General features: G+C 40.2%; 2 non-coding genes across 2 annotated transcripts; both read right to left on the bottom strand.

Moving 5' to 3' along the window:
- Nucleotides 1–4659: 4659 nt before the first annotated feature.
- Nucleotides 4660–4768, bottom strand: LOC114671556 (U6 spliceosomal RNA). Its single transcript, XR_003721597.1, has one exon. It is a non-coding gene; the product is annotated as a U6 spliceosomal RNA (small nuclear RNA).
- Nucleotides 4769–12891: 8123 nt separating this feature from the next.
- On the bottom strand, nt 12892–12997 carry LOC114671565 (U6 spliceosomal RNA). Its single transcript, XR_003721605.1, has one exon. It is a non-coding gene; the product is annotated as a U6 spliceosomal RNA (small nuclear RNA).
- Nucleotides 12998–25607: the final 12610 nt, after the last annotated feature.

Raw genomic sequence — 25607 nt, 5'->3', positions numbered from 1 at the left:
AAAAAAAAGAAAATGTCCTCAACATCATTGATCATCAGAGAAATGCAAATCAAAACTATGAAGAGATATCATTTTACCCTAGTTAAAATGGCTTTTATCCAAAAGACTGCAATAAATGCTGGTGAGGATGTACAGAAAAGGGAATTCTTGTACACTGTTGGGGGTTGTAAACTAGTACAACCACTATGGAGAACAGTTTGGAGGTTCCTCAAAAAACTAAAAATAAAACTACCATATGATCCAACAATCCCAATCCGAGGTATATACTTAAAAGAGAGGAAATCTGTATGTTAAAGAGATATCAGCAGTCCCATATTTATTGTAGCACTATTCACAATAGCCAAGATTTGAAAGCCACGTAAGTGTATATCAGCAGATAAATGGATAAAGAAAATGTGGTACTCATACACAACGGAGTACTATTCAGCCACAAAAAAGAAAAATATCCTGTCATGTGCAACAACATGGATGGAATTCCAGGCACAGAAAGACAAATGTCACATGTTCTCACTTATCTATGGAAGCTAAAAGTCAAAACAATTGAATTCATGAAGGTAGACAGTAGAAGGATAATTACCAGAGGTTGGAAAGGATAGTAGGGGGAAGTGGGGATGGTTAATGGGTACAAAAAATAGTTAGAAAGAATGAATAAGACCTAGTATTTGATAGCACAACAGGATGACTATAATAAAAAAAATTTAATTGTACATTTTAATATAATTAAGAGAGTATAATCAGACTGACACACAAAGAATAAATGCTTAAGGTGATGGATACCCCATTTATCTTGATGTGATTATTTCATATTGCAAGCCTGTATTGAAACACCTCATATAACTCATAAATATTAATATCTACTATGTACCCACAAAAATTAAAAATAATAATTTTGTTTTAGAAAAAGAGGGATTAAAGAGTTAAATGTAAGACCTCAAACTATAAAAATCCTAGAAGAAAACCTAGGAAATACCCTCCTAGACATCGGCCTAGACAAACAATTTATAACTAAGTCCTCAAAAGCAATTGCAACAAAAACAAAAATTGACAAGTGGGACCTAATTAAATTTAAGAGCTTCTGCACAGCAAAAGAAACTACCAATAGAGTAAACAGACAACCTACAGAATGGGAGAAAATATTCACAAACTATGCATCCAACAAAGGACTAATATCCAGATTCTATAGGGAACTTAAAGCAACAAGAATAAAACAAATAACTGCATTAAAAAGTGAGCAAGGGACATGAACAAACACTTCTCAAAAGAAGATATACAAGGGGCCAAGAAACACGTGAAAAAATGCTCAACATCACTAATCACTGGAGAAATGCAAATCAAAATCATAATGAGATACTGTCTCACACCGGTCAGAATGGCTATTATTAAAAAGTAAAAAAAAAAAAAAAAGAAAAAACAGACGGCAAGGATAAAGAGAAAAGGGGATGCTTATACACTGTTGGTGGGAATGTAAATTAGCTCAGCCACTGTTGCAAGCAGTTTGGAGATTTTGCAAAGAACTGAAAATGTAATTACAATTCAACACAGCAATCCCATGATTGGCTATATACACAAAGGACAGGAAATCATTCTACCAAAAGGACATCACAGCACTATTCACCATAGCAAAGACATGGAATCGACCCAGGTGCCTATCAATGGTGGATTGCATAAAGAAAATGTGGTACATACACATTATGGAATACTATGCAGCCATAAAACAGAACAAAATTATATCTTTTGCAGTCACTTGGATGCAACTAGAGGCTATTACCCTAAGCGAATTAATGCAGAAACAGAAAGCCAAATATTGCATGTTCTCACTGATAAGTGAGAGCTAAACCTTGAGTATACATGGACACACAGATGGCAATAATAAACACTGGGGACTCCAGGAAGAGGCAGGGATGGATGGGGACAAGGTCTCAAAAATTTCCTATTGGGTATTCATGTTCACAATCTGGGTGATGGGATCAGTAGAAGCCAAAACCTCAGCATTATGCAATATACCCTTGTATCAAATCTGCACATGTACCCCTGAATCTAAAATTAAAGGATAAATTTTAAAAATAATAAATGAATGGCTTAACACTAAAACACAAACTAATCTGAACTATTCTAATGATTGACAGTAAAAGCACTACTGAAAAGAAAAGGATACTAATTGACATCTAATTCAAGTGCTTCTGATACAGCTGCCATGCCTGGTTTTGTGTATCTCAGAGACTAAAAACAGAGAAACATGGGCTTAGAGTCTGATTTAGCCTACAATTGAGAAGAAAAGCTAGAATTTGGGGCAAAGAACTAAGAAGAAATGCCATGCAAGAATTTTTAGGAAGTTCCAGGAGCTGTCATCCAAAGAGTGTGCAGCTAGGAAGCTGCCACTAATTCACCTGCCCGTGGACACTGACCCTACACACTAGACTCTGCGCTGTGAGCCCTGTGAATAGTTTCTTTTCTTTTCTTTTTTTTCCTTTGAGAAAGAGTCTTGCTATGTCAGCCAGGCTGGAGTGCAGTTGTGCCGTCTTGGCTCACTGCAACCTCCGCCTCCTGGGTTCAAGCAATTCTCTGCCTCAGCCTCCCAAATAGCTGGGATTACAGGTGCCCACCACTGCGCCCGGCTAATTTTTGCATTTTTAGTAGAGACGGAGTTTCACCATCTTGGCCAGGCTGGTTTTGAACTCCTGACCTTGTGATCCACCCACCTCAGCCTCCCAAAGTGCTGGGATTACAGGTGTGACACACCGCGCCGGGCCAGTGAATAATTTCTTAATGATGCCTCAATCTTTGCGTTATTGCTCAAGAGTTAAAGCTGCAAGTGGTAGCATCTGATTGGCTGAGCTCAGCCCCCAAGCTCCTCATGCTAACTCCTTAGGGATGGTGAAATGGGTACCCTCCCCTTGAAATTCTGTAGTGAGAGGGAGACCTTTTCCCACCAAGATTTATGCAATAGAAGACTCACCCAACAGAGAAATGAAGTTTGAATGCTCAGTAGCCAAGGAAACTAACAAACATCCACCATAGTGAAATATGAAATTGAAGCATCAGAAACAAAACTGAGTATGAGCTAAAACCCAAAATGCCTAGAACTGCTTTTCAGGTTGAAATGGCCTAGGAAATTTAGGGACACTTCACTGATTTAGGTAGGAACAATTTCGAATTTGTTTACATTTCAGCTGAGCAGGGCAGGACTGGGAAATACCTTATGGGGGATACTTCCATGAAAAAAGTCATATTTCATGTAAGGAGCCTAGGAAAAGCAGAAGCAACTCTGAGGACTCAGGAGCTGGCTGGGAGCAGCAGCCAGGCAGCTGGGCACATGGGCACAGTATAGTTGGGACTCTGGGTCCACCTGCTGGTGCAGTTTTTCTTCAACTTTTCTTTCCCTGAGCGTTTCACTGGATGGTTCACATTTCCCAGCAGTGTGGCAATGAGCAAAAATGGGCCCAGATACAAAGTCTAATGTGAGTTCCCTGCATGACAGTGAAAGAGGGGGTGATTAATCAAGAAGACAGTTCTTCGTGGGTCGGGATGGGGACCTGCCAGCTCCGGGAGTGCTTTTCATTTAGGGACACACAAAACATTTCAGTACTGAGGTACAGAATTTCTGTGATTCTGAGACTGGATGCCCAATTGACACCAGAGCTCTTAGGGGTCTCCACCTCATCCTTAGGGCCAAGATAGCAGACAGACACCTGCTAGAGCTGTGGCCCTGTGAAGCCCCTCTTGGTTCATGCGTCATCCTTCTTCCCTCTTTCCCACAACCCTCTTCTACGGACTATATCAGCAGAGAGGCTGCCTGAGCAGCTCTGCTCTCATTGCTGTGTCTCTTATGGCCTTTGACCACGGCTTCTCTCTTGCCCAACACTTGTACGTACCACCTGATTGGCTGCATTTAATCACTGCTTCCTAGGTTTCTCATACTTTCCTTCTCCAATTTAAAGGTCCAGCATTTTTTTCCACCTGCCCCTTTTGGTTTCATGTTAGGGTTTCCTGTGACTGTGCCCCACAACTTAGAGATGTACCCAGGATGATGTCAAACAAATTGAGGTTATTGCTTGGAGACTGACTTACTACTAAACAATGCCAATAAATGTCTTTGGGGTTGCTACACACAGATGTCCTTGGCTGTCAGTATCATGGAATCTCTTTATCATGGCAGTGATGCTGTGGGCAAGGCCCCTGGATCTCACCACCTTTATTCAAGAGACAAGCTGAACCCAGCCAACTTTCTTAGAAATGTAATTTAGCAGTGTTTTTTCTTTTTAAAATAGATTTAATTAAATTCAGTAAAATGTATGTATCTTAAGTGTAAAGCTCAGAGAATTTTTATGGACATGTGTCCCCGTATAACCATCACCCAAATCCATGTATACATGTAAATGAAGTTTGAGAGTGTGAGTCAATTAGAGCTAATTTCTACATTAGGGGGAAAACACCTAAGACAGTGATTCTGAAACTTTCGTATGCTTCTGGATCACCTAGAGGGCTTATTAAAACACAGATTGTTATTCCCAGGTAATATTTATGCTGCTTGTTCAGGGACCACCTTAGGGAATCCCAGGGCTCAGGACTGCTAGTAAGCTCTAAACTGTCTCCAATTCATAGTCCTACAAAGAAGGAAACCCCATTAGCAAAATAGTTTTAGTTATTAATTTTTCTTTTTAAAATATACAATGTGTCATGAATTTGTGTGTCATCCTTCCACAGGGGTCACGCTAATCTTCTTTGTATTGTTCCAATTTTTTAGTATATGTGCTGTCCAAGAGAACACAATTTCAGTAAAACTGAATTGGCCATATACTTAACTGAGGATCTTTAAAGGCTAGCCTTCTATTTTCTGACCCAGAATTTTCTGAGTGCGTCTTGGTTGCCAGCAAAGGAGTCAACAAAGTTATAAGCATAGATTGCATCAGAACAATGCCCTTTTGAGACTACTTTCCAATGAATTAATCAGCGCTGAGTATGTGAAGAGCTTGAAAGGATCAATATGCTTTTAAAGACTGGAAGACTCATCATACCCTTTTTACAGTCAGAGCAGGGGTATTGGTAAATTGCTCTGAGATCCTCAGAGGGAGATTAACCAGCCAGCACTTATTGTTAGGGCATTTAAAGCATTTTTAAAAAGTAATACATTTAATAAATGTAAAACTAACCACCTAAAATATGTACTTTTTTGTTTTATATTCATTCTGTGGACATAGAAAACTTCATAATTTTCCAGATTTTCCTATTATGATCATATATTGCTCTTATAGTCAGAAAAAAAAAATAAACCCAAAACAAAAAAAAATAATCCAGGGTGACTCACCCCTCTTGCTGCCTCTATTTAGTTAAACAAGCTGTATTTAATTAAGGTTTTTCATATTGCAAGATATTTACTCTCTTTTTTTTTTTTTTTTTTTTTTTTTGAGACGGAGTCTCACTCTATCACCCAGTCTGGAGTGCAATGGCGTGATCTCAGTTCACTGCAACCTCCTTCTCCCAGGTTCAAGCAATTCTCCTGCCTCAGCCTTTGAGTAGCTGAGATTATAGGTGCCTGCCACCACGCCCGGCTAAGTTTTGTATTTTTAGAGACAGGGTTTCACCATGTTGGCCAGGCTGGTCTCGAACTCTTGACCTCAGGTGATCTTTGAACCTCGGCCTCTCAAAATGCTGGGATTACGGGCATAAGCCACTGCGCACAGCTTGATACTTACTTTTTTTCCCCCTACAAACACACATGTATATCAAAGTATCCATGGGCTGTTTTTCACTGCTATTTAAATCTACAATATAGAAGAAATAGATTTTTTTTTTAACAATAGCCTTTTAATATGCTATCTTCTTATATGTATATTTTTTCTTTTTAAAAAGGTAGCATTAGAGGTGGGGCAGCTTTTGAGAACAAAGTTCTTTTTTTAAAGAAAAAGTAAGCCACTTTCACTGTGGAGTAAATAAACAGAGGAATTCAGATCCCCCTGATTTGTTTTAATTCCTTTGTGTTTACTTAGTGTGGGCTCATCTAGGCAGTGGTTGTTCTATGAGCAAATAGTCTGGCAACACCTTCTTTAGAAAGAAAATGCACTTGCAGATGGATTTGCACCATCTACTCTGTATCCTATGCCTCCAAGGCTGACAGCAAGTGACCAGAATGAAAAACGATGACCCAGTGGTTTCACAAGTCTTCATCTTACACAGGGGCAGGACCACAGCTTCTTCCACATCCTTCCATGGCTATGGCCACAGGCATCAGCAATACAGAAAGTAGACTCAACTTTGACCACGTGGGCACAATCCTGAAAGTGAGACCAGTTGGGAACAATCTGTCCCGGGAGGCAGTCATGCCTCTTTCCATTCCCATGGACTTTTAGGGCCAAAGCCAACAGGCAGCTGCTTCTACTTTTTACAAACTGCAATTCATTGGTCTAGTGTTTGGTTATCCTCCTTTAAACCTAAACAAAAATCTCAAAAAAGAGTCATGCATTTTTAGAATATGAAATGAAACAGAGCAGGCCTGAATGATCCACCTATCTTCCATTTAGAATTCCTTGTTCATGTGTCCCTGAAATGACATTTACCTGGCTCCTCTTGGGACCAGTGGATTGCGGCCCTCCATCATCAGGCAGCTGGCACTGGGAAAGAGCATGTCCTCCCACTGGGCCGGAGTCTGCACCAGGCCCTTCCTCGCAGGGCTTCAGGAGCAAGTCAGAAGTCCCATCTCTCTTCTACAGGACAGCACTTCTGGTATCTGAAGACTGTTATTTCATCTGCTTTGCATCTTGTGTTATTCAGAACAAGCCTTTTAAAGGCTCTCAACTGTCCTTCAAATTACATGGTTGTCTCTCTTCTCACCCTCCTCCAGGGCTTTCCAGCCCCTCAAAGTGCTGAGTACATACTCTATTTTGATGGGTGCTGAGGAGAGAACTCAAAAATTATAATCTTCCATAATCAAGACACACTACTTCTAGCAATGGAGTCTCATCTTTGCAAGTTTTATAATAGCCTTGCCATTTTAACAGCTCAAAATGGACTTGACATCAGCTAATCTCATGTCAACTTCCTAACTCAGGGTCTTTTAAATTTTTTTAATTTTTTCATATTTTCTTTTTTCAAAGCAAGATACGGAGTAGGAAGACTTAGAGTCTTTAATCCATGAACTTCTGTTAAACTGTCTTATTTCCAGGTATTTGAGCCTGAATATGAGACTTTATATTTGCCTGGTTAAATAGTGGGGAAAAAAAAAAAAAAAAACTGCTTCTCAGGGAAGTTAGGCATTTCATGCAGTAACTGAGTAACTGAGGTTTTAGCATATCATTCCTTGATAGCGTATCAACACCTTTTCCATCTCAACTCTATCATTCAAAAATTATGAGCACGGGCCAGGCACGGTAGCTCATGTCTGTAATCCCAGCACTTGGGGAGGCTGAGGTGGGCAGATCACCTGAGGTCTAGAGTTCGAGACCAGCCTGACCAACATGGAGAAACCCCATCTCTACCAAAAATACAAAATTAGCCAGGCATGGTGGCACATGCCTGTAATCCCAACTACTTGGGAGGCTGAGGCAGGAGAATCTCTTGAACCCGGGAGGCAGAGGTTGCAGTGAGCCAAGATTGCGCCATTGCACTCCAGCCTGGCAACAAGAGTGAAACTCTGTCTCAAAAAAAAAAAAAAAAAAAAAAGCATGAAAATAAAACAAAAATAAAAAAAAAATACTTGCATGTGTCAGGCATTGTTTAAGTGCTTTTTGTAAATTAACTCATGTAATCCTCATAACAACTTTATGGGACAGGTCTTATTATCAACAATATTTTAAGCTTGAAGAAGCTGAGACACACAGAAGCTAATTACATGCCCAAAGTCACACAGGTAATATAATAAATGACAGAGCTAGGATTCAAACACAGCAGTCTGACTCCAGAAGAGGTGTGCTTAAGGACTATGCCTCTCAAAGCAACCCTTCTAGTTTTTTGTCATCTATAGATTTAAGTGTCTTTTATTTTATTTATTTATTTGTTTGTTTGTTTATTTATTTATTTATTTATTTGAGACAGGGCCTCACTCTGTAGCCCAGGCTGCAGTGCAGTGGCATGGTCTCTGCTCACTGCAGTCTCAACCTCCTGTGCTCAAGCAATCCTCCCACCTCAGCCTCCTGAGTAGCTGGGACCACAGATGCATGCCGCTATGCCCCTAGCAAATTTTTAAAGTTTTTGTAGAGATGGGGTTTCACTATGTTGCCCAAGCTGGTCTCAAACTCCCGGGCTCAAGTGATCCACCTGCCTCAGCATCCCAAAGTGCTGGGATTAAAGGTGTGAGCCATTATGCCCAGCCTAAAATGTCTTTTATTTTTAAGAGGATACTAGTTTATTTATTCAGTACTTGCTGATTCCCAGACCTTATGCTTGGCACTGGGTACATGACACACAGAACAGATGTGGGGAAGATTGGGCACAGGGTGATTTCAATTGTAACTGAGAGAAATATGACTCAAACTAGAGTAAGCCAAAAAGTAGAGTTATTGGCTCATATGTCCAAATTATTAGAGGAATAGAGTTTGGTTTAGAGGCAATGGAATCTAGAGACAAAGATGCTGTGGTAAGGGGGATGGGTGAAATTTGTTACCAGTACAAGATGAGGAAAAGCCTGATTTTCATAAAATCATAAAATCAGCTAAAGAGCCAGGCTCACCAGGAGCAAGAACCAGGGCAGCTTTAGGGATCCAAGGAGCATGAGATTCACTCAAGTAATCTTTGCTAGACTGAATCAACACTAATAATTTTTTTTCTCTCCTTGTGTTCTTTTTTTTTTTTTTTTTTTTTTTTTTTTTTTTTTTTTTTTTGAGATGGCGTCTAGCTCTGTCGCCCAGGCTGGAGTGCAATGGCCAGATCTCAGCTCACTGCAAGCTCCGCCTCCCGGGTTCACGCCATTCTCCTGCCTCAGCCTCCCGAGTAGCTGGGACTACAGACGCCCGCCACCTCGCCCGGCTAGTTTTTTTGTATTTTTTAGTAGAGACGGGGTTTCACCGTGTTAGCCAGGATGGTCTTGATCTCCTGACCTCGTGATCTGCCCGTCTCGGCCTCCCAAAGTGCTGGGATTACAGGCTTGAGCCACTGCGCCCGGCCTTCCTTGTGTTCTTTCACTGAAGATTAATGAGGCATCTCTGCACACTAGTAGAATGGCTAAAATTAAAATGACTGACCATACCAAGTGTTGATGAGCATGTGGAGGAACAGGAACTCTCATATACCATTGGTAGAAATGTAAAATAGCACACAACCTTTTCGCAAAACAGTTTAGTTGTTTCTTAAGAAGTTAGACATGCATTTATTATCTGACCCAACCATTCAACTACTAGGTATTTATGTAAGAGAAATGGAAACATATGTGCATAGTAAGACTTGAATATGAATGTTCATAGTACTTTGCTCATGATATCCCCAAACTGGAAACAATCCAAATACTCATCAGAAAGTGAATGGATAAACTACTATATCTATGCAATAAATTACTACTCAGCAATAAAAAAGCATGAAGTACTGATGTACACAATGACGTGGATGAATGTCAAAATAATTATGCTGAATAAAAGAAGCTAGACCAAAAAGATTGCATACTGTATGATTTCATGTATATCAAATTCCAAAAAATGCAGACTAATCTATAGTGACAGAAAGGAGATCAGTGGTTTTCCGGGGATGGGGAGTGCTGGAGGAAAAAAATTACAAATGAACACAAAGAATACTTTCTGGGGCCGGGCGTGGTGGCTCACGCCTGTAATCCCAGCATTTTGGGAGGCCAAGGCAGGTGGATCACTTGAGGTCACAAGTTCAAGACCAGCCTGGCCAACATGGTGAAACCCTGTCTCTACTAAAAGTATAAAAATTAGCGGAGCATGCTGGCATGCGCCTGTAGTCCAAGCTATTTAGGAGGTTGAGGCACAAGAATCACTGGAACCCAGGAGGCAGAAGTTGCAGTGAGCTGAGATCGTGCCACTGCACTCCAGCCTGGGCAACAGAGCGAGACTCCATCTCAAAAAAGAAAAAAAAAAGGAAACCTTTTTGGAGTGATGAATGTGTTTATTATCTTGATTATGGTGATGGTTTCACAGGTATACACATATGTCTAAGTGTATCAAATTCTACACTTAAAATATGCAGAGTCAACCAGGTGTCAATTATATCTCAAAAAAAAAAAACTGCTAAAAAGGTTTTTAATAAGCTGTTTAAAATGTTTTCTAGTCTCCATTACAGAACTGGAAAAGAGATGACCATCCCTCTCCTCTTTCAGTCACCACCCAGTCTTAAGATAACACTTTCTTGGAAATCATATTATAGTGCGCTCATGTGCAGTGTCCACTTCGTGGTTTACATTATACAGAAATAGTTTGCTTTTCTATTGAAATAATTATTTAACATGTGCTAATTTCTTAATGAGCCTTTGGTAAATTAGTCTTTGAATGTTGACTTTGGTGGATTTTAAATGCCTTTGGGGAATACAATATTTGATTAATGGTTTCATACAGCCCAATGCATTTTTACATGGGAAACTGGTAAATCAGTAAATTCACTAGAACTTTTATGTTTATAAAGGATTTTTACGTTTGTAGGAACATTAAAAATCATTAGGAAACATTAGAAATCATCTACTTCAACTGTGACATTTAGGCTACAGTTATTTGACTAGGTTTTTTTTTTTTAATTTATGATATAATGAATTTTAAAAGGATCTTGCTGGGCAATGACACACCCCCTAGAAATAAATAATAACAATCTTGTCAGACCTTAAAATTTGTTTGAATGGTTTCTGCTTCTACAATCTCTGATTTCTTCAGTGTAGAGACCTTGCTTTTTCACAGGTAAAAAAGGATGGGAAAGACATGGTTGTCACTTGCCTGATGGTGCCTTTCTGAATTCAGCTGGATTTTCCTTTTCTTTTCTTTCTTTCTCTCTTTAATTTCTTTTCTTTTCAACATGGGAAACCTTTACTTTTAAAACTTTCTGGGTGATTTTTAAAAATACTTAATTGACAAAGATTGTATATATTCAAGGTGTACAATATGCATGGTGTAAGGATTGCCACAATCAAATTAATTAACATATCCACCACCACCCATGCTGTACCTTAGATACCCAAAACTTCTTCATCTTATAACTGAAAGTTTGTACCCTTTGATCAACAGTTGTTTCTTCACCAAGTTCTAGAGAAGGATTTTGTAAACATGGTGGCCTCGGGGAGGCTCCCATATTCTTTTTGTATTGATGAGCCATTAGGTAGAGTAATCTTGTTGGTACGATCCTAGCCTTTGGTCTGTTTTTTAACTGGTAAGGAACAACAACAAACATATAACCATGAGAAATTTCCAACAATTAGGTAAACATTATTTCAATAGCAGTAGTTGTCAAAAGTATTTTTTTTTTTTTTTTTTTGAGACGAAGTCTCACTCGTGTCCCCCAGTCTGGAGTGCAGTGGCGCAATCTCGGCTCACTGCAACCTCTGCCTCCTGGGTTCAAGCAATTCTCCTGCCTCGGCCTCCCAAGTAGCTGGGATTACAGGTGTGTACCACCACACCCAGCTAATTTTTTGTATTTTAAGTAGAGATGGGGTTTCACCATGTTGGCCAGGCTGGTCTCGAACTCCTGACCTCAGGTGATCCGCCCACCTCGGCCTCCCAAAGTGCTGGGATTACAGGCGTGAGCCACTGAGCCCGGTGTCAAAAGTATTTTAAATAGTCTAAAAATTAAGACGTCTAGTTCATTTCAATAGCAATTTGGGCACATGTTCAATTTATTTTTCAATCACATTTTGGGACAACTGGCTAACCTTTTGCAATAAAATACAAAATAAAATAATGTGAGAGTTCTAAAGCATACCTAATATAAAAATTTATTTTAGATATATGGAAAGTTTAAAAACTATAAGAGTACTAGACTAAGATATATATGAATGTGGATTATATTCTTTTATGGCAAAGACTCAACACATATCCCATATGCCCTGTGAGAACAGCTCTTTCTGTACATGCCCTCGTCAAGATAAGCCCCTCGTATCTTGTGACTTCCATACTCCCTGGCCACAGTTCATTTGTTGGGAGACGGCGGAGATGGGAACTTGATCCCTGGACCAGCCAATCTACTAGATGAACTGTGTGAATCAGCTTCTGTTTCCCACAAATTGAAATTGGGGCACAGAGATACCAGTCCACTTGTCAGTAGTTTTGGAACTGAGGTGGCCACATCAGTGATGTGTATAGATAAACAACTTATCAAAGAGGAGGAAAGGAGAATGAAGCAGTTGCTTAGAGAGAAGCAGAGAGGAGAGAGAAGGCAAGCTTAGAGAAATGGATAAGGATGTTTTGGTTCTGGACAAGGTTTCAATTCCTGGTTCCCAATATCTCATGAAGCCTGGCTAAATCTTCTGCATCTGGGTTCCAGTTCAAATCCCCTGTATTACAATGAATTTCCCTTTAATTAAGCCTTCTTCTATTGCTTGCCAACAAAAAAGCCTAGACTGAAGCAATAATCTTGGCAAAATACCAAGTATGATATTAAACATAGAACCTGTAAAGAAAATGTTTTTTAAAAATCTGTTCTTATAAAAATTAAAAATGTCTTTATCTAAAAAAATCATAAACAGCACTAAACTGAAAGAACAACTGGGGACAGAGAACTATACATATATGAAAAACAGCAACATTTTAAATATCATTGAAAATTCATACAAAAAGGTAAATATTCTAATAGAAAAATCATCCAATGTCTTAAATAGGCCATTCCCAATAGAAGAAATACAAATGACCAATTTATATATAAAATGTTTGGATGGAAAATAAACAACAAAGAAATATTAGTTTTGGTCAAGCAGATAGGCAAAGTCTTCTACCTGCTCTCCTACTTCGAATATTTTTAAAAATGTATTTTAAAAATATTAAATACTTCAGGAACTTGCATGTCATTCTTGCACAGGATCATGCTAATTTTCTCTATATAGTTCCAACTTTAGTGTATGCACTGGCAGAGCCAGCACATCCTACTTCCAATTTTACTTTCACTATACAGTCATGCTCTGCATAACAATGTGTCAATCAATGACAGGCCACATACACTACAGTGGTCTTGTAAGATTATAATACTGTATTTTTACGGTAGCTTTTCTGTGTTTAAATACACAAATACCATTGTGTTACAATTGCCTACAGTATTCAGTCCAACAGCATGACGTACAGGTTTGTAGCCTAGGAGCAATAGACCATATCGTATAGTCTAGGTGTGTAGTAGGTCACACCATCTAAGTTTGTCTAAGTTCACTCTATGGTGGTCACACAATGATGAAATCACCTAACAATGCGTTTCTCAGAATAGTACCCCATCAATTAAGTGATGCATGGCTGTAGTCTTTTCTTTTCTTTTTCTTTTTCTTTTTTTTTTTTTTTTTTTTTTTTTTTTGAGACAGAGTCTCACTCTGTCGCCCAGGCTAGAATGCAGTGGTTCCAACTCGGTCATTGTAACCTCCGCTTCTCAGGTTCAAGTGATTCTCATGATTCAGCCTCCAGAGTAGCTGGGACTACAGGCATGCACCACCATGCCTGGTTAATTTTTGTATTTTTAGTAGAGACATGTTGGCCAGGCTGGTCTCAAACTCCTGACCTCAAGTGATCCACCCACCTCGGCCTCCCAAAGTGCTAGGATTACAGGTGTGAACCATTGCATCTGTCCTGTAGTCTTTTCTTAATGCCGGGGTGCGCCCTTCAAATCATAAATGGGAACCACGTACTCTTCTACTAAAATCCCTCTAGTGGCTCTCCATCTCACCAAGAAAAAGCCACCTTCCTCAAGATGACGTGGCAGCCCTCATTACCTCACTAACCTCATCTCCTAGTCTCCCACTTGCTCCATTTGCCCCTGCCTTTGCATACTGCCTTGTTGCTACTGCTTGAACATAACAGGCATACTCCAGTCTCCAAAACTTGGTCCTGGTTGTTTTCTCTGCCCCAGATGCTCTTCCTGCCCAAACCCCTCTGCCCCTACCAGTATGCCTACGACTTTTTCCTTTACCTTCTTCCAATCTTGGCCGAAAAGCCATCTTCTCAGAGAGGGCATCCCTGACCCCTGCACATAACATGGACGCCCCTCACCTCCTGCACTGCCTGTCCCCTCCTGTGTCATGTGTCTCCATGACATTTGCCACCTTCTAGTGTACAATACCACTTACTTATTTTGTTTATTGTCTATCTCTTCACACCTAGAATGGAAGCTCCACTGTGGCAAGGATTTATCCCCAGCCCCTACTACATAGCCAGGCACATAGTAGACACTCAATAGAGATTTATTGAATGAAAAAGTAAAAAAGGATAATATCAGAGTTGGACAGAGTCTAGGAAATGGTTACTTTGGCATACTATTAATGAGAATGTAAGCTGGTGCAGTATTTCTGAAGGATAATGTGGCAATGGGGATTAAAATCTTAAAACTGTATCGCTCTTGTGTAACATCAGTTACTTTGAGAAACTTATCATAACCAAATAATATGTTAGTTAGAGCTTTGGTTGCAAATAACAGGAAGAAGCACTTGTGCTAACTTAAGTACTCATGGTGGGTGGTTTGTTTGTTTATTTTTTTATTTGTTTATTTTTTTATTGAGATGGAGTTTAGCTCTTGTTGCTCAGGCTGGAGTGCAATGGAGCGATCTCGACTCACTGCAACTTCCACCTCCCGGGTTCAAGCTATTCTCTTGCCTCAGCCTCCCGAGTACCTGGGATTACATGCATGCACCACCACACCTGGCTAGTTTTGTATTTTTAGTAGAGATGGGATTTCTCCATGTTGGTCAGGCTGGTCTCAAACTCCTGACCTCAGGTGATCCACCCTCCTCAGCCTCCCAATGTGCTGGGATCACAGGTGTGAGCCACCACACCCAGCCAGAGTGATTTATTATGATACATTATATGCCACATTACAGAGGAAGAAAGCAAGAATGCATTATACGGGACATTTAGACTGCTCTACCAAACCCACTGGCTTAAGTTAATCTTCCCAGGAAACAGATGGAGACGGAAAGTTTTCTAGGCAGTGCTCTTTGAATCAATACCTGTAACAGAGTGAAGGAAGCAGGACAGAGCAAAGGGCAAAGTTGAACTGAGATGCCAGTGCAACCCATGCTACAGTTAATTCCATGGTCAGCTCTGGCATTGTTCCCTTTTGAGGCAAGGGACTCAGACCTTTATATTGATATATTAACCAATAATTGCTTGTAGGATAATCCTGGAAAGAGTGTGCAGCCTTGGTCCAAACAGCTGCCTTAGTACAAGGGCAAATCCTAGGAACTGACTCAGCTTTGAGCCATCAGTAACCGACTCTCCTGGCATCTCGGGCAGTGGATACCTTGGGCCTGATGGGGAGGATCTGGAAAGCAGCATACCATAGCATCTGCTCTACCAGGAAAACTAAAGAAAGTTTAGTTTCCTCCAGGCCTTCGGATAATTGGAACCAAATACTTGGATGCTGCCAGGGCTCTCTCTCGACCATTTCTTTCTATGCATCTCTCTCACTCTGGACTGTTTTCCCAGTTTCTTATTTCACATGGTCAAAGATTATTTCCAGCAGCTTCATCCTCAGAGACAGGGTAACTCTGAATGGTCCAGTTTGGGTCACTGTCCGTCCATGGACCTAACCACATAACTCTAGTAGAGGGTAATGTTGTTACTTAGTATTAATATGATGGCACCTGCTGTAACTATTTGTATTCAAAGAAGTAGAGAAAGGGGGCAAACCCATACTTGCATGTGCCACATCTATAGAGTCAGGAAAAAAAATCTCAAAGAATATAAAGTGTTAACAGTAGTTACTTTTTGGTAGTAGAATTGACAATGGTTTCTTTTTCCTTCTGTATACCTTTTTTTCATTGTTATATGTAGAATCATATTTTAGTAATTGCAAATTTTTTTTTTTTTTTTTTTTTGAGACGGAGTCTCGCTCTGTCTGGAGTGCAGTGGCCGGATCTCAGCCCAGGCTGGAGTGCAGTGGCCGGATCTCAGCTCACTGCAAACTCCGCCTCTCGGGTTTACGCCATTCTCCTGCCTCAGCTTCCCAAGTAGCTGGGATTACAGGCGCCCGCCACCTCGCCCGGCTAGTTTTTTGTATTTTTTAGTAGAGACGGGGTTTCATCGGGTTAGCCAGGATGGTCTCGATCTCCTGATCTTGTGATCCGCCCGTCTCGGCCTCCCAAAGTGCTGGGATTACAGGCTTGAGCCACCGCGCCTGGCCGCAAATAGTTTTAAAAAGGAAAAAGTAGATACCTGTTTCTGTCTTCTGCATGAAAGATCCACTAGTTATAGGCTGTAGGAAGAATATTCATATCAAGTATGATGTTCTGGGAACTGGTATAGAAAAAAAAAATCTGGCTTAACTTTGCAAGCTTATTTCATCAAATTGCAAACTAACTAAACAGGGGTGATTTTTAAATAAAACATTTAATTGGCTCATGGTTCTGCAGCCTGTACAAGCATGCGTCCAGCATCTGCTCCTGGTGAGGGCCTCAGGAAGCTCGCAGTCATGGCAGAAGGTGAAAAGGGAGCAAGCATGTCACACGGTGAGAACGGGAGCAAGAGAGAGAGGAGGGGGAGGTCCCAGACTCTTGTAAACAACCAGATCTTACATGAACTGAGCAAGAACTTGCTTATCACCAATGGATGGTGCTAAACCATTAATGAGGGATCCACTTCCATGATCTAGTCACCTCCCACCAGGTCCCACCACCAACACTGGGAATCACATTTCAACATGAGATTTGGAGAAGACAAACATCCAAACCATATCATTCTGCCCCTAACTTCCCAAATCTCATGTACTTCTCACATTTACTACAATCATGCCTTCCTAATAGACCCCCAAAGTCTTAACTTTGGACAAAAGCCTCAAGTCCAAAGTCCAAAGTCTTATCTGGAGGTGAGTTTCTCCACATATGAGCCTGTAAGATAAACAAGTTACTTACTCCCAAGATACAATGGTGGTACAGGCAATGGGTAAATATTCCCATTCTAAAAGGGAGAAATTGACCAAAAGAAAGGAGCAATAGGCCCCACACAAGTCTGAAACCCAGCAGGGCAAACATTAAATATTAAAGCTCCAAAACAATCTCTTTTAACTCCATGTCCCACATCTTACTGTGAGGGGTGGACTCCTGAAGCCTTGGGCAGCTCCGCCCCTGTGGCTTTTCAGGGTACACCTCCTGTGTCCGCTGTCATGGGTCGGAGCTGGGTACCTATGGCTTTGCCACACTGAGGCTGCAAGCTGCTGGTGCCTCTACCAGTCTTGGGTCTGGAAAGCAGCTGTCCCTTTCCCACAGCTCCACTAGGCAGTGCCTTGGTGAGGACTCTGTGTGAGGGTTCTAACCCTACATTTCTTTCAGCAGTGCTCTAATAGAGTTTATCTATGGGTGATCTGTCCTGCAGCAGGCTTCTGCCTGGGCACCTAGGGTTTTCCCGTACCTCCTCTGAAATCTAGGCAGAAATTGCCAAGCCTCCTTGTTTGTGTTCTGTGTGCCTGCAGGCTTAACACGTGGAAGCCACCCAGGGCTTATAACTTGTGCTGTCCAGAGTGACAGCCCAAGCAGTATCTGGTGCCCTTTGAGCCTTGGCTGTAGCTGGAGCAGCTCGGATGCAGAAAGCAGTATCATGAGGCTGCACAGGGCAGCAGCACCCCAGGTCTGGTCCCAAAACCATTCTTTCCCTGTAGGTCTCTGGGCCTGTGATGGGAAGGGCTGCATCAAAGATATCTGAAATGCCTTCGCATTTAGTCACGCTCCCTTTTAGTCATGTTAATCTCTCTAGCAAATGGTTGTTATCCAGACCACTTGGATTCTTTCTCTACCTCAGGACCAGGCTGCAAATTTTCCAAACTTTTATGCTCTGCTTCCCTTTTAAATATGAATTCCAACTTTAAGTCGTTCCTTTGCTCCTGCATCTGATTTAGGGTGTTAGAAGCAGGCATGGCACTTTTTGAATGCTTTGCTGCCTAAAAATTTCTTCTGCCAGATACCGTAGGTAATCACTTTTGAGTTTAAACTTCCACAAAGCCCTAGGACATGAACACAATGAAGCCAAGTTCTTTAACTGGGGAGTAACAAGGGTGACCTTTCCTCCAGTTCCCAATAAGTTCCTCATTGCCATCTGAGACCTTATCAAGCTGGCCTTCATCATCCATATTTCTATCAGCATTTTGATCACAACCATTCAGCCAGTCTGCAAGAAGTTCCAGACTTCCCCTCATCTTCTTATCTTTTTCTGAGCCCTCCAAACTCCTCTAGCTTCTGTTACCCAGTTCCAAAGCTGCTTCCGCATCATCAGGTATTGTTTCAGCAAAGTCCCACTACTCATTATCAATTTTATTAGCTCATTCTTGCATTGTTATAAAGAAATACCTGGAGCTGGGTAGTTTGTAAAGAAAACAGGTTTAACAGGTTTACAGTTGGGCAAGCTATACAGGCATGCCTTCAGCATCTGCTCCTGGTGAGGGCCTCAGGAAGTTTCCAATCATGGTGGAAGGCAAAGGGGGAGCAAGCATGGTGAGAGCAGAAGCAAGAGAGAGAAGGGTGAGGTCCCAGACTCTTTTAGACAACCAGATCTCATGTAAACTAACTGAGTGAGAACTCACTTATCACTAAGGGGATGGTGCCAAGCCATTCATAAAGGATCTGCCCTCATGATCCATTCACCTGTCACCAGGCCCACTTCCAACACTGGAGATCACATTTCAACGTGAGATTTGGAGGGGACAAAACATCCCAACTGTATCACCTTCTTACATCCTGGTGCTCCTTAATCCTCTATGGTGTGACCCCGCAATAAATACAAACTTTAAACAAAACCATCCATTGCATTTGCCAAAATGTAGGCTGAAACAGGACAGTGTAAACCATTGACAAGGATGTCTTCAATATCCTAGCACGCTACCTGCTGGGAGGTCCAGCACAGCAGTGGCCTATTTGAAATCACTATTTGAAACATAAAATCGCTTTTATGTTTATATTAACGTATTCATCCATTCATTTAACTGATGTTGGTGAGTACCTATATGCTGGGAAATACAAAAAACAACAACAGAACCCTACTCTGAATGAGCTAAGGATCCAGTAGACAGAATGGTAGAATATGTGTGTGAGTGTGTGTGTACAAAATATATATTTGCATATATACTGAAATAGTTATAATAAAATGTATGAAACATTAAATGCATTAAGATCCATCTTGAACAGTTCTCTGAGTGTTAAAAAAAGGATGAGTTACTTCTAGGTGGGCTGGCTTCATGGAGAATTTCAGTTTAAATGATTGTTTTGAGATTTCAGCTGAACAATATCATTATCTATCTAAATATATATATATGTGTATATATATATTTGTTGTTGTTATTGTTGTTGTTGTTCATTTTGTTTTAACCAAGCATCTGGATTATCTCCATACCAGTGGGATGCACAGGTTTTAAACAAAGGTGGGACCCTAAAGAACTAGTATTAAATGTTTTTGATTAAATTAAACTCTCACAAGTTTCAAGGAGGGAAAAGAAGGGTGAAGCTTTAAGGCCCTGAGGGTCTGGGAGACTGGGAAGGACTGTGGAATGTGGAGGCTGTCAAGGCTGATTCCCTTATGCTAAGAAATGCCTGGGTCTGAGACTGATTACCCTAAGATAAGCAAACACCAGCTCTTCCCTAAGAAGACTGTCCTGTATTAAAAAATATAAGCTGGAGAAATGAATTAGCTGCTCCATTAAGTAATGGGATACAAATGTATGTTGGATGGTAGAAAGCCTAATGTTTCCCATTACAGTTGGAAAGGAGGCCGAGCTTTAATGTGGAGGGAAAAACTTAACCTAATGCACTGAGGACAGAAAAGAGGTGGAGAACACAAAGGTGTGGCCAGGCTGATTGAAGACCGGACATGAGAAGCTTTTTCTCATTCTGGATGTTTTCTTCTTTGGGCTGAAACTAGCACTTTACTTCACCCTGTCTCTGGAGGTTATCTTTCTCCAATTTGCATTGTTCCTCAGAAGAAACACAGGAAACACAGGAAGACATTCCCTAAGACAGCTGGCTTCCCCTCACAGCTAAGAGGTACCAGGCACTTAAAACACTTTTAAAGCCAAAGAATCAGACTTCTTTCTGACCCAAGCTCAGAAAGAAAGGGGTATTAATGAAATCACTTATGGGTACAATAGAAACTCAACAGAAAACTCTTGGTTCTACCTTAGAGTGGAATTTAAAAATTTTACTTTTCAGTAAAATAAATTTCATCCTGTCACTCAACTGCTAAAGAACCTATTATCTTGTCATTTCTGGGCCAGAAATATCTGGGCATTCCAGTGACACCAATGGTCCAATGACAGGCAGGTTCTCAGGACCCCCTTCCCTTCTTCCTTTCCCTCTCTGCTCTCAGCCAGCTGTCTCACCAGCTACAATTATCCAGAGAGATTTAAGGGCAAGGGTTGCAGGTTAACTCTCTCCCAGCAGTTTTTCAATTTAGATCTACTCCAATTATATAATTTTTTTTTCAGTCGGTCTATTCAAATCCTATGTAAAAATTTTCTGTTAAAGCTCTTTGCAGAATACTAAGTTCATAAGCAATATTTTATAAATACCTGTTATTTGCTTTATTACTTGGAGTTTATCTTTTTTATATCTGAACTTCTGGTAGTGACATGGTTTGACTGTGTCCCCACCCAAATCTCACCTTGAATTGTAATAATCCCCATGTGTCAAGGGCGGGACCAAGTGGAGATAATTGAATCGGGGGGGCGGTTTCCCCCATACTGTTCTCTGATGGTGATTGAGTTCTCACGAGAGCTGATCATTTTGTAAGGGGCCTCCCCCTTCTTTTTCCTGCCACCATGTGAAGAAGGACATGTTTGCTTCCCTTTCCACCATGATTGTAAGTTTCCTGAGGTCTCCCCAGCCCTGTGGAACTGAATTAATTAAACCTCTTTTCTTTATAAATTACCTATTTTGGGGTATTTCTTCATAACAGCATGAGAACAGACTCATACAGGTACATTATTATCATCAATGAATGTTTTGTCAAATGAAAATAAAGGTGGAATTTCGAAACTGGATTCTAATTGGAGCATCAACTCTAAACTCAATTTTTTATAACAAAATATTTGTTTATGGTATTAGGCTAACTTTTACAGTAAAGGATACTGAATGAGCAAACTATACCAATGTATGTGAATATGCCAATGATAAAAATTTGTGGCTAGATCCTTTCCTATAGAAAGGTGATGTGCAATGGAGTTCTGAGTTGAAAGTCCTGGATTCCAGGATCTACCCTATAAGGTTGCTGAGAGATTAAAAAAAAAATGTATGCAAAGCATTCCACACAATCCCTAACATTCACTTTAAGCTGGGGACAATATTTATTAGAATTTTATCTAGGCCATATTTCTTACTATTTCACCCGCCCACATCAAATTTCTCAGCTTTTTTTAGCAGTGTTGAATCAATACGGTGGGCACAGAGAAACTAGAACTGGAGGCAGGAAGACCAGGAGGAAGATTCTTGGTTGCTGTGCCAGTTCCTGAGTCCCCTTTACATAGGAGAATTTAGGTAATACTTGAAGGTTAAGGAAAGTAAACAGAAACCAGGGGAACAAATCTACATAATAAGAAATAGGGGCTGGAGAGAGGGGCAGGAAAGTCATATAGGCTGAGGTATAGGAGAGAATTTGTGGGGTTTGGGAGTGCTCTGCTCCAGAATACTCTGGAGTGTTCTGTGGGGTATGGCAGAAAAGGAGGAAGGAAATTTTAAGAAGAGTCTATATATTATACACTATAGTATTCCTTGTGAAATGCAAGTAAAGGCTACAATTCCTTTTACATTCCTTTTGCTACATAGACTCTTGCTTAGAATGCAACTCTGCAGACACTAGGCCATTTGGGGTCCTGGAATCTATTTATCTTATTATAAACTCTATAGTTGGTAGCCAGTTATGAACATAATTAATACTTACCCATCCCTGTATAGCAATTTATGTAAGTATGCTCCTATAAAGCTTACTGGTTCATCACATACAGGCAGATGTAAAATTCCATTTGAGGCTCAACTGGAAATCCTAAAACATATACAAAATAATGTTCCTGATGTTGAATAAATTATATTTTAAGAGGTTTAACTTATTTTGAATTTGAAAAATATGACAAAACAAATGGCTGATTTAATGAAAAAAATCCAACTATTTGGATGGCATTGCACAGTAGAAAACACACTTTGTGAAATAATTGATTAAGTTTTTATTTCCAAAAGGTTGTGTTGGTGATGCTGCCATGACTGTATATAGTCTGGGAAGCAAATACTTATGGGGTTAAAGGAGAAGGGCACTGCTCTGGCATTTCAAGAGATTGTTTCATAAAAAGAGGACTTGAAGCTGAGTGTGGTGGTGTCTCACGTCTGTAGTCCCAGTTACTCGGGAGGCTGAAGCGAGAGGATCACTTGAGCCTAGGAGTGTGAGGCTGCAGTGAGCTATGATTGTGCCACTGCACTCCAGCCCGGGTGAGAGAGTGAGACTCTGTCTCTGAAAAAATAAGTAAACAAAAGATAAATGAAAATATTTAAGACTTTATAAGAAACTGGCTTTTACTGAATATTGAGGAAGATAACCCACATGGAGCGAGGAAGAAAAATATTCGTTGACTGTCCGCTCTGTGCTTTTACTCCTCAGACTGACCCTAGAAGCAGACATGTGCTAGTTGCCTGCCTAGTTCCTTTTCCGTTCTTCTAGCTGTTGCCTGGTATTTCTACAGGAAATTCACCTCAGCCATGTGGTTTGAGATTATTCCCCTCAGGTTCAGGGTGACTCGTGATTGGCTTGCACTTACCTCTTCCCCCTGGCCACAGTGATGAGTCATGGATGGGCACACAACCCAATTCAGGCCAATGAGAGAGACAGAGAGAGAGCGAGCGAGAGAGAAAGATTCCAAGATGTATGCACAACTCTCTTCCCTTGGATGGAGAGGTGGGACTATATGATGTCTAGAAGCTCTGAAGCCATTCTTCTACCAAAAGGGGAGAGTCTGGAGATGCCATGAGTTGGGATGCCCTGTGGTATATGATACAGTGACTACAGAAATGAAGAAACTAAGTCCTTGGGGACATTCTTTGCACAGCTGGATCAGCCTCCCCTGAAACTCACCTTGACTCTATTCTTTCCCATTACAGAACAAACAAATTCTCTTTGTTCATTTAATTCAAAGCCAATTTGAGTTAAATTTTCCATCAGTTGCAACCAAAATATTGCAAACTGATACAGAAGGTACCCTTATTTTGCAGAAGAAGAAACTGAAATCCAGAAAAGTTTAAGCATTCTCCAAATCACATAGGTAGTGAGAGTTGAAGCCAAGATTCAGATCCAAGTCTTTCTGACCAGTGTTTTTTCAAGATGACTGTGGCATTCTAGAAGTCCCAGGGAAGTAGCAGATGAAATGATGAGCTTAATCTCAAGGGTATATTGTGCCTTAAGTTATTAGCTTACAATAATGGCAAGTGTGTGTGTGTGTGTGTGTGTGTGTGTGTGTGTGTGTGTATTCGACAGTTTTACTGTAACTCAAAAATGTGTTACTGGAAAATAGGGCACTACAAATAATCTGAGGCCAGAGTTTTACATAATGAATCCAAATTCCTATTTGCCTTAAGTACTTGTAGAAAGCAGGCTTCAGACAACGTAATAAGCATCAACTCAACAGGCTGGCCTTCTATGTCTGTCCTCAAACTTGCCTGTGTAGCCTCTTCTTCCATTTCTTCCTCTCACGAGTCCTTTGCTACAAACTGTCCTGCCAGCAAATTTTCTCTCATGATTTTCCTCATGTTCTGACTTTCACTAGAAAGTCTCAGACTTTCCTCATGCTCTCTCCTCTTGCCTAAACTCCATTTCCCTTTTTCTCTTTTCTGTTTGCCTAATTCCTGTTCAGACCTCAAAGCACAGCTTCATCTGTCATGAACATTTTACCTATTTCATCAGCTAGAAATCATCTTTCTCTTTTCTGAACTCCCACAAAATTTAATCTGTGCTCCTGTTATGGCCTCTGTCATTGTCCCATTTTCCCCAGAGACTATTTTTTTTTTAAGATCTGGATACATGTTTGATTCATCTTTTGCTTCTTTGCCAGAAGCTAGCATGATGCCTGAAATATCATAGGTACTCAGCAAATACTTGTTGAATGGATGAAGGATGGATGGATGATTTTAAATATGTGCATTGTCTCAAATATCTGACACAGGTCCTATTTTACAACAGAATACAAAAGAGCTTTATGAAAACTCCATCACAGCAGTAGACGAGTTTCCAATCCAGATTGTGATTTTAATCATGGAATTTCACTTGTCCTGTTTTTCAGTTCTGTTTTCTAATTAGAGATTGTGTAAGTCTCATCCAGAGTTCATAGCTATTTTCCTGATTTATAACTCACAATGTAATCAACTTGAATAAGTCATTCTTATTGTGAACACCCACGTTAACCAAAAAAAACCATGGCCATGTTAGGGAGATTTGATTTGTAGCCAAATCTACTTATACCCTCTTGAAAACTAAATCTGGCAGAAATCCAACTGCTCCAGTCAAATAGACATTTAGCCACACTGTGCATTAGATATGCCTGGTGACCTCAGAAAAATACACTTGAATAGAAATGCTGGCTTAAAGTACTATAATATGATTGTAGTTCAGAACAAAAACTTTTACTTAAGAGCAGCCAGAATCATTCTTCTGTTATCTAATGTGTATTTGAAAATGTATTTGACTTTAAGCCTATAAAAAAATTCCAAAAGATCTGCTATACTATTAACCAGGAAATAACTATTCTTTTAAAACATGTATTCAAAACACATTGAAAACAGACCTTTTCTTTACCCACTCCCTTCCTTTTTTGTTCCACTCCAAACCAGTAGTGATTTTGACATTATATCAAAATAAATCGTATCACAAAATTTAAAAAACTAGAACCCATTCTTTTAGAATATTCTAACCTAGGGTTTACAGTAATATATGCAGTTTTATTGCCTATTGAACTAAGAATTCCTCTTGGTGCTGAGCAATGAACAAGAACTCCATTCTCCTGGGTCAAGGATAGAAAACCTTATGTTCATTCTGATTTTCAATTCCAATTTCCCCTCCCTTCACACCTACACACACACACACACACACACACACACACACACAGCTCCTACAAACACATTTTCTTTTTACTTTGAAAGTGATATAATAAGGGCTAAGCAGTGTTTCCTCAGTAATAATCCAATTCCTAATCTGTTCCTAGCCAGATGATAGCCACCTCTCATTTTAGCATATTTTTGGTGACAGTATCTTCTGCTAATATAGCAAACACTGTGTAGGGGAACTGAGAAAGTTTTAAATTCTTAAGGTTTCTTATGTATTTCTCAAACTGAGTTTTACTTCATTTCTAAGGCCCAATATTACTACTATAATTTAGGTGTGATGAACAGAACACAAATAATTCTTCTAAACATTGAGTTTTTTAAGCTTAATGGGCAATTTTATAGTTTAGAACATAGGTTTTTTAAAAAAAATAAATAGTGTTATAACGGCCGGGCGCGGTGGCTCAAGCCTGTAATCCCAGCACTTTGGGAGGCCGAGACGGGC

The sequence above is a fragment of the Macaca mulatta genome, chromosome 12 (assembly GCF_049350105.2).
Source record: "Macaca mulatta isolate MMU2019108-1 chromosome 12, T2T-MMU8v2.0, whole genome shotgun sequence".
NCBI lineage: Eukaryota > Metazoa > Chordata > Mammalia > Primates > Cercopithecidae > Macaca > Macaca mulatta.
Note: the sequence above shows the minus strand (reverse complement) of the source record. Positions and strands in the feature narration are given on the sequence as shown.